The sequence below is a fragment of the Trifolium pratense genome, linkage group LG4 (assembly GCF_020283565.1).
Source record: "Trifolium pratense cultivar HEN17-A07 linkage group LG4, ARS_RC_1.1, whole genome shotgun sequence".
In the NCBI taxonomy this organism is placed as follows: Eukaryota; Viridiplantae; Streptophyta; class Magnoliopsida; order Fabales; family Fabaceae; genus Trifolium; species Trifolium pratense.
The window spans coordinates 17,010,734-17,020,774 of record NC_060062.1 but is presented as its reverse complement, the minus strand read 5'-3'; the positions used below and the strand labels follow the sequence as shown (position 1 = coordinate 17,020,774).

Genomic DNA, 10,041 nt, shown 5'->3' with positions numbered 1-10,041 from the left:
GTTTTGATCTTTAATATATTTTTTTTCCATTCGAAAAAGAATATATAAGAAACAGAGTTGATATATCATGAACAAAGCATGTGAGAAACGAGCATATGAACAAACATGTGAAAAATGGATGCAGGGATTCTATGAAAAACACAAGAAACTCCTTGAACATTGGTAATTAAATATATGTCTTCTTATGTATAGATTCAGTTTTGTTAGAATTCTATGTCATAAAACTTTGCCCAGAAAACACGTTTGAGGGATCCAATCCAATGGCTTCAAATAGGGGACCGCGCTAGCTGTAGTGGGTGCAACTGCTGCATAAGACTGCAATGTAAAAAGTAATTGTTCTCATGGGGTAACCAAAAAAAGAAGAGCACAAAAGAGTAATATTTTATGCATAGATAAACCCAAAAATTATTTTATCTTACTCTGTTTTGAGTTTGACAAAGTAAATTTAGAGAGTAAACCAAAAATAAATAAATAAATCAAACGTTAAAAATAAAGATCATGTTACGGGGTCATCCGGGTAGACATTTGTTAAACATACAATAAAAAAAATTTAAAAAAAAATGTTGTGGAGATAACTTTTTACGTTTTTAAGATATTTATAAATTTCAAGATTTTTCTATTTTATTGATATGATTAACTAGTATCATAGGAGTATTATTTTATTGAACACATAGGAGTATTATTTTAGCTAGACTTTATTAATTAGCTTGCACCGAACTCTGAATACCACAAATCCCCTTTCCTTAATAAAAATAATTTTTGACTAAATTTTACTTAATTCGTGGTAAAACTTTAAATTACTATGACCACATTTTTCTGAGAATTAGAGATATTTTATAGAGAAAATCGGAGAAACATGTGTTATATGAGATTAATAATAAATTATACTCTTTCGCCCAAAAAATGGATTTGGATCATCTCCAATTTTTATTCTTCTTATATTATTTTTTGCTTAATTTAATGGTTGATAAATTATAAAGAATAAAAAAACACAAAGTGAATGAATAGTTAAAATTACTACGGTATGACAAATTTGAGAGAAAAATTGATGAGGATTCAAATCTAGGAAAAAACAGGTAGTCCGGCCTAATCTTTAAGATTTGAGTCAATATATAAAAGATAAAATGTACTACATATTTGACACAAATATAGAATAAATACATAGCCGGTCACGATAATTCAAAAGCTTATATTGAATAATAAAAATAAATTCCTAATATATAAAAATACACAAAATTTACGATGAATAATTATCTAATTAATTTATATATAACATCAATAAAACAAAAAATAGTCAATAATCATTTTTATAACAAACCTATAAAATAGCCACTTATCTATTTAATTTGGTTCATGTTATCTTCTCTTAGATTTGACCTATACGGCTATACTTCTACCTAAAATTCAAACTTTTAGTCCTAATTTTTTGAGGCCCAAAGTCACAATGTGTTTGCCCTACCTCAAGACCGATAGTAAATAAATAGCAAATACATTGAAAAATTTTGTATAATCTTCTCTTGTATTTAGAACCCGAGAGAATATTATCAACTATTAAAGGATACGAGGTACTAAAGTCTAACAAAAAATTATTCCTACAGAAACTGAACTCAAATTCTCTTAAATAATTCTTCTTGAGAAGAACTCATTAATTACTTGATCCCGATTCCTTGGTTAACATGTCAAATCTAAAGACAAGATATATCAACGAAAAATTACACAAGGCAAACAGATTACTTAAAATTAGAGCTGTCAAAGGGGTCGGCTTGGTCTGGCCCGGCCCGGGGGCCCAAACATTTAAAGGGCTTGGCCTAGCCCGACCCGTTAACTTTATGGCCCGGCCGATAAGCAAAAGCCTACATGGCCCGATAGATGAATGACACACAAATTAGTATCCATAAAACAAAATGGGTATCATGATTTCACAAGATAATAAATAATGCAAAATATCCAAGCAAAAATCAAGAGATAATAAATTCACAAAGTGCACCTTCAAATCTAATAAATTTCAAGCTTACAATCCTTCAATTGAGATTTATGATTTAACAATGGAGGATTCGTCTTGTTCAAAATAACAATGGAGGATTCGTTTGGGTTTAGTCAAAATTTTATGATAAACTATAACTTGAATTGATTCTAAATATGTTTGCCTTTAAATAAGCTTACAATAGAAAAACAAATGTAAAAAAGATAATAACTAACTTATTTTAAATTTAAAAGATAATTATCCTACTAATAACAAACTTAAGGGGTCAAAATATTTTTTTGTTTCAAAATCAAAATTTCAATTTATTTTTTTTTTTAACATTTTTTTTAAATTCTTTAAGGGGCCGGCCCAAAAGCCCGTGGACCGGCCCATGAAAAAGCCTGGTCCGATAAGGCCTGACCCGATAAGGCCCGCCCCGCTATTTGTGAAGCCCGGCCGTGTAAATATATATGGCTAATAGGTCTCCCCGATAACCCGACCCATTTTAACGGCTCTACTTAAAACTCCAACCGGATCACCCTACACACATCATCAACAGATAATCAATTTGAAAAAAGTTTTATAATTACTAATTAGGGACATAGAGAGTGTTGTAAATGTTAAATGAGATTGATCACATCTCAGAAATACTAATTCAAAAGATGAAGCTGTCCAACTATATATATCACCTACATCCAATAATCTGTACTTCCAAAATATATGTGTGTGACTATATAGTTGTGGCAGCTTCTTGACTACATGAGTTTGAAGAAATCACATATTACCTTTCAAACAAATAATCAATTTCTCCATTAGTGACCATTTCCAATGGAAATATATGCAAGGATTAAATTCTTATTTTGTAAATAAAAATAATTATAACATCTCAGTGATTTTAAAACACTTCTAATTAACAAATTTATAAAATAAAAGTTAATATATTGATAACATATTGAATGCTAGTATATCTTTTTTTGTAAACAACAAAGACTAATTATATTCATAGTGAAAATAAGTACAAATAATAATACTACATTACATCCATAAATCAGTATTAATTATTCGTTTTTTTCTTTTTCTTTGAATTGGTTAAAATATTATACCTGAATGCAAGGCGAATCGAAAAAGTTGCAAACAACACAACATTTATACGCCCCGCTTCTGTAAATGTAGCCGTAATATTACCGATGCAGTAGCTTCTACAACCACACCACCTTGTCATTACGGTGAAATTTTCAATCGCGTGTACAACCGCATTGTAATGACATCAGGCAATCTCAACCATTTTCATTCAAATTTTTTCACTTAAAATTGAAATTTATGAACCTCAAATCTCAATTTGTGCCAAAACCAATGAAAAATCTTTACTCTTGACGATCTCTTAATTATGTATTTCAAACAACTTTGAATAAGTTTTTACAAAATAAACCTAGACTATGCTATAGTAGGTAAATTGTGTAGTAGCATAGTAGTGTTATTTGATATATTTAGTCAAAATAAAAAATCATTTTACGCTTCAATGGTCGGAATGTCGCAACAATTCAAATAACTGCAATTGCAACCACTTCCTCATCTGTAACCGTAACCGCAATTTAATGTTGTAAATGTGAATGTTACATTAAAGTTGATAAAAAGTGTTTTTACCAATGGTGAGAGACTACGAATATAAGTGGGCCTATACTGCATGCAAGATATGATTAGTCTTATTTACAAGGTACGAAAAAATAGGGCAAAGATTATTTTTAGGTCGGGGGGTGGGGGGCTGTGGGGAGGGAAATGGGTTTAATTTTTTAGCAGAGATTGTACACAAACCTCTCAATGAGAGACCCAATTAGGACAGTGATGGGGGCACACAGATTTCCATGTGATTTGATTTTCAATTTTGAATCATCACTATCGTGAATCATGTAAGTAAAATATGATCAATGCTTTTATTTTCATTATATAAAAGAAAATAAACATTATAAAAAAAATATATGGAGTGGAATATGACTGCCATAGAGATAGATCTAGAGTGTACCTGAGGCTAGCTCCAACTTGCAAGAGAATGGTCCACCAACCACGGTAATTTTAGGACTAAAGCCAAAGCCTTCTTGATCATCATGGAAACTACATAAAACAATGTCCTTTATATATGGAGCCATTATTTTGGTATATCCAAGTTCCCAAGCTAGCTTCAATTTTCAATAATCAACAATGTTTTTGAAATGCAAGCCACTCCACAAAATATAATTAAGAATAGACAACTAGTTTGCAACATGTACTTATCATTCGATCGTGTGTTAAGTATCTCTTGTACTAATTCTAATTATTAATATATATATATACTATACTTTTAGCTGTTCAAAAATATAAAAGCAACTATGGTTTTTGTATATGCAATGTTAGATGTTCATTAATATATTAAAATTGTAAATCATATTCAATTTCTTTGTTTGTAATTTTATAGACTAAATTGACTAACAAAAAACATATTTAAAAATCTAAATAATTAATAAAAAATATCTTCGAGCGACGACCAAAATGACTAACTAAATAGACAATTAAAGATATGTTTACAAATTCAATACATCTAGAGACTTATGATTTATGATTACGTCTCACACATTCAAAGATCAAAATAGTTATTTACTCCGTAATTAATTATAGATTTCTATATATACAAACATAATGTAAAAAGTATTATTTTTAACACAAAAGCAAGATATATTAAATAGAAGTATGCATACATGAAACATTAAAACGCCAAGATATAATGAAAAAAAGGAAATAATGTTATTGACATTGTAATTTAAACCACAAATATTTTGTATTTTCCATAACATAAAGATTCACAGAATAGATTTACACAACATTTAGAAATATCCCACAACACCTATGAGAGATTTGACTATATGTGTTAGAGTTAATGCACTCATTTATGAAGCCAAAAAGTTGATTATGACTCCATGTTAGAGAGATTTGTGTTCATATATAAGGATGACAAGTTAAGTTAATTTGTGGCTTGTGGTAATGGAAACCCAAAATCTCACAAGAAACTAAAACTACTTGGCTAGTAAGAATCAGAATTAGGTGACAACAATTAACCGAATCCTTCAATTTTCACTTACTCTTTGAATATAGGCACCAAAAAAGCAGTCAAAACTTCGAAGATGGTCGACAATCGACATCACCACCTTTAAGCCTAAGTTCAGGCTCTTCCACATCCTTATGGTTGAGATTGTGACCTGATCATGTTGATTCAACAAAAATAAGAGAAAATAAACATAAATTCAGTTTTAAACATTAATATCTCTGTCGTAATGACGAGTAATACTATGAACTTTTACTTATGTGACCACCAAATTTTGCAGCCTTTGATGAAGTTCTTTACAGATCTATCCATATATATATATATGAGGTAAAATTTTTTACAAGTTTGGACTCATAAAAAGTAAAAGTTACCATAATAATAGCAACATATCAATGAAAGGACTAATTAATCAAAATACTAATTTTAGACTCCTCTCTTTCTGTACGGTACATAATCCTCCCCAGATTTAGAGAAAGTGTCATGTATATATCAGCATCTATATTTAGAAACTGAAATGACACTATTTCAATCCCAGCATTTCTGTTGAAAAGGAACATATACATAAATAGACCAATGAAATATGAAGTCAGCAAAAATAAAATAAAATAAAAAAGATCAAAATTAAAAAACTTAGAAAACCTCCATGTAAGCCCACTTTTTCTTAACCTAGGATTGTCTGCAAAACTTAGAAAACCTAATTAACACATCAAAATTAAAAAAGAAAAACTAATTTAATATTCAAATAATAATAATAATAAATTAGTAAAAAGAAAGAAGCATAGCTAACTCCAAAAGTTAGGTCTAGTGATAAATAAAATAGATATTGGATCTGAGTGGTTCCGAATTCGAGAGTCCTAATCTTTTCTGAGAAAAAATTCCTTCACCCTAAAATTTTTTTATATAAAAATATAAAAAAAATGCAAGCCCATAAAAATATTAATAATTTTTTTACAAAAAAGAAAAATAGGACTAAAAAAATAAAAAATTCAGAAACAAAGGACATAAAATAAAAATAAAAATTCACCTGACAGCAACACAAAAAGCAAAATGGAATGGAATTAGTGAGCTCCTGATTGAACATTGGTCAGATCTTTAACATAAGTAATCCATAATATCTGAATCTGATGCAAATAATTAAAAAGTCGTTTATGGCTGATGCAGCATCATCAAGATTCTCAAGAGACCTATGGAGAACTTAGATTTACATCGATAAGAGTTCAAATCCACTTGCACTTTCATGTGAATCTTGATGATGCTACATCTGCAAATGACGACTGACTATCTGTCCATGCAACTATGGTTCCTTTGCTGCCAATCTCATTCAAAAAAGTGTATATTATGACACAAAATAAATAATATATATAAAATAAAAAGCTACAATGAAAATAGGACAATTTCTCACTGAATTTGTCCAAAGAGAAACTAAAAAGAGGGGACAAGGAGAGAATCTATTCAGGTGAAACTCTTTTCCTCGAAAACTAAATTAAAGGCAAAACCCTTCTTTTCATTTTTTTTTTGTAAGAAACTTGTCCAAAAAAACAATAAGAGTATAAGACCTCTTATTTTTTTACTTTCAAAATCTATGTATAGATCGATGAAAACTAAAGTATGGGATTCAAAATCTATAGAAATATAGAATATGATGAGTTGTGTGGGTTAAGATATATTCCTTTTTATCAAAATCAAAATTGCAATCTAGCTCTTAAGATATGAGATCTATTGTCAAAATAAAATAAAATATGAGATCTAACAATAAGGGGAAAAGATTAAGGAGGTTGATCAAAATGAATAAAAAAGAAAAAGGAGAATGAGGAGGAGAGAGAACCCATTTTGAGTTAGAAACATAGATAGATGGTATTGGTAACAGTAGAGGAGAATGAGCAAGTATATATAGAGTGTTGGGAATTGCCTTGAAAACGTGGAAAAAACACTAATCTGCTGTTTTTTTCGCCCCGGGCGAAAAACCTGTGCCCCGGGCGAAATTTGAAGCAGGAAAAAGGGAGCTCTCTGTTTTCTTTTCGCCCCAGGCGAAAACACTGGTGCCTCGGGCGAAAATCGCTACAGGGTATTTAAAGGGTCACGTTTTCTGTTTTTCAGAACAAGTTTTGAGGGTTCCTTTCACCAAAACGGCGGCTAGGGTTAAGAGGGTTACTCTTGGTTCATCTCTAGGTTTTGGGTGTTGATTCTTTCATCTTGTAATCACTTATCATTGAAATCTCTTGGTCACGGGAAGAGATTTGGGAAAAGGGTAGAATTAAGGTTGAAGTCTAATTCTTGCAACTCCTTTGTAGTGAATCTCGTTGTAATCAAGCTTTTCTTTGATAGTGGAACGAAGAGTGGCTCTCTCCCCCAGAGTAGGTCGGTTTTGACTGAACTGGGTAAACAATTGCTTCGTGTTCTTTACAGTCTTATTACTTATCTTTTGTTCGTGATTATTATTGCTATTTCCACGTTTTGATTGCTTATTCGATTTGCTCCACACATCAAGTTTCGTATTGGTGTGATTATCAAAGAATTCACAACAATTGGCGCCCACCGTGGGGCAAAGGATCAAACGAATTAAGTATCATGGGTTCTAAGTGGGAGATTGAGAAGTTCACCGGTAAAAATGACTTCGGTTTGTGGAAGGTGAAGGTACGGGCAATATTAACACAACAAAAGTGTGTTGAAGCATTGTTGGGCATATCGAATATGCCAAATACTCTCTCGAACGCAGAAAAGAGCGAGATGAATGATAAGGCTTTGAGTGTCATTATCTTGTGCCTCGCGGATAATGTGTTGAGGGAAGTAGCTAAAGAAAAAACTGCGGCGGCTATGTGGACCAAGCTGGATGCGTTGTATATGACGAAGTCTTTGGCACATAAGCAGTGTTTGAAAGAACGGTTGTTTTTCTTTCGAATGGTGGAGAACAAGCCTGTGGTGGAGCAACTTTCAGAGTTCAACAAGATCATTGACGACTTGGCGAACATTGACGTGAATTTGGAAGACGAGGACAAGGCCTTTCATTTGTTGTGTGCTTTACCCAAATCACTTGAAAATCTCAAGGATGCGTTGCTTTATGGCAAAGAAGGTACTATCACATTGGATGAAGTTCAATCGGCTTTGAGGACCAAGGAGTTGACAAAGTTGAGAGACTTGAGGGTTGATGATAGTGCGGAAGGGTTAAATGTGATGAGGGATAGAAGTGAGAACGACGGTAGAGGAAAGGGGAAGAAATATGGGTCAAAGTCTAGGCCAAAAGGTGATAATGGTGGCAGGTTCAGATGCTTCTATTGTCAGGATCCGGGTCACTTCAAGAAGGACTGTCCTCAGAGAAGGGGCAGCGGTAGTTCGTCAGCTCATGTTGCCGTTGATGAGGAGGAAGGCTATGAGAGTGCGGGAGCACTCATAGTCACCAGTTGACACTCATAGCTTGCTGATCAGCCTGGAGAGGCGGTGGTAATAATACTCAACATCGGTCTGGAGAGGCGGTGGAATAATACTCAACATCAGCCTGGAGAGGCGGTGGTAAGAATACTCGGTTACAAGGTGGAAGACATAGTGGATATACCGGTTTAAGGCTTTGGTGGAGGAATCTCGGTTTGAGGTGGAGGTATACCAAAGTGGTATGGCTATGGAGACCTTGTGTGGAAGCAACGGTGATCAAGCTTGGTAACTTGCTAGACTGCTGGAGGTAGTTGGACACAAGGAGAGTTTGAGGTTGCAGCTTGTGAAACCACCTAAAAATTCCAAGGTTGGTTGGAGGCAATCATATCTTTAAGAGTACGGAAAGCTACAATCCGGGGTTTGAAGAGGGTATGGTTTAGCTTGTGTATTGTCCTAAAAATCCAAGGGCAATTGGAGGCAAGCATTTTTCGGGAGTACGGAGAGGTAGACTCCGGGGGCCGAAGAGGGTATGGTGTAAACAAGTGGAGAGAGCAGCACGGTGGTTGATGGGAAGTTGGCATCACCATCGTTTTAAAGGCAAGGTGGAGATTGTTGGGAATTGCCTTGAAAACGTGGAAAAAACACTAATCTGCTGTTTTTTTCGTCCCGGGCGAAAAACCTGTGCCCCGGGCGAAATTTGAAGCAGGAAAAAGGGAGCTCTCTGTTTTCTTTTCGCCCCAGGCGAAAACACTGGTGCCTCAGGCGAAAATTTTCGCCCCAGGCGAAAAAACTGGTGCCTCGGGCGAAAATCGCTACAGGGTATTTAAAGGGTCACGTTTTCTGTTTTTCAGAACAAGTTTTGAGGGTTTCTTTCACCAAAACGGCGGCTAGGGTTAAGAGGGTTACTCTTGGTTCATCTCTAGGTTTTGGGTGTTGATTCTTTCATCTTGTAATCACTTATCATTGAAATCTCTTGGTCACGGGAAGAGATTTGGGAAAATGGTAGAATTAGGGTTGAAGTCTAATTCTTGCAACTCCTTTGTAGTGAATCTCGTTGTAATCAAGCTTTTCTTTGATAGTGGAACGGAGAGTGGCTCTCTCCCCCATAGTAGGTCGGTTTTGACTGAACTGAGTAAACAATTGCTTCGTGTTCTTTACAGTCTTATTACTTATCTTTTGTTCGTGATTATTATTGCTATTTCCACGTTTTGATTGCTTATTCGATTTGCTCCACACATCAAGTTTCGTATTGGTGTGATTATCAAAGAATTCACAACATAGAGAATATCAGGGTCGGCTCAATACATATTCGAATACAGAGGTAAATCAAAAGATTAGGTTTTTACGATAAAAAAAAATTGACACAAAAAAAATAATAATTAATAATAGAAAAGAATCTCCGATTGATTCCTCAAAAGAATAATATTTTCAGTTTAAAAATATTCACGGTCAGTTTAAATTAATTTTATTACACATAACAATTTAAAAGAACTTTTTTTATGGGCAAAATGGGGTAACACCCCTAAGAAATAAGGTTAGAAACCACAAGAAAAGCTAATACAAGCAAGATCCGTACAAAGAGGCAAAGAAATCAAACTAGGGACAACATTAAAGATCCTAAACTCCACGTTAAGAGATA

At 33.5% G+C, this 10,041-nt stretch overlaps 1 long non-coding RNA gene across 1 annotated transcript; it reads right to left on the bottom strand.

Moving 5' to 3' along the window:
- Positions 1–521: 521 nt before the first annotated feature.
- On the bottom strand, positions 522–6,895 carry LOC123919915. Its single transcript, XR_006813365.1, has 3 exons — positions 6,061–6,895; positions 5,074–5,190; positions 522–4,072 (listed from the first exon to the last, which is right to left on the bottom strand). It is a non-coding gene; the product is annotated as an uncharacterized LOC123919915 (long non-coding RNA).
- Positions 6,896–10,041: the final 3,146 nt, after the last annotated feature.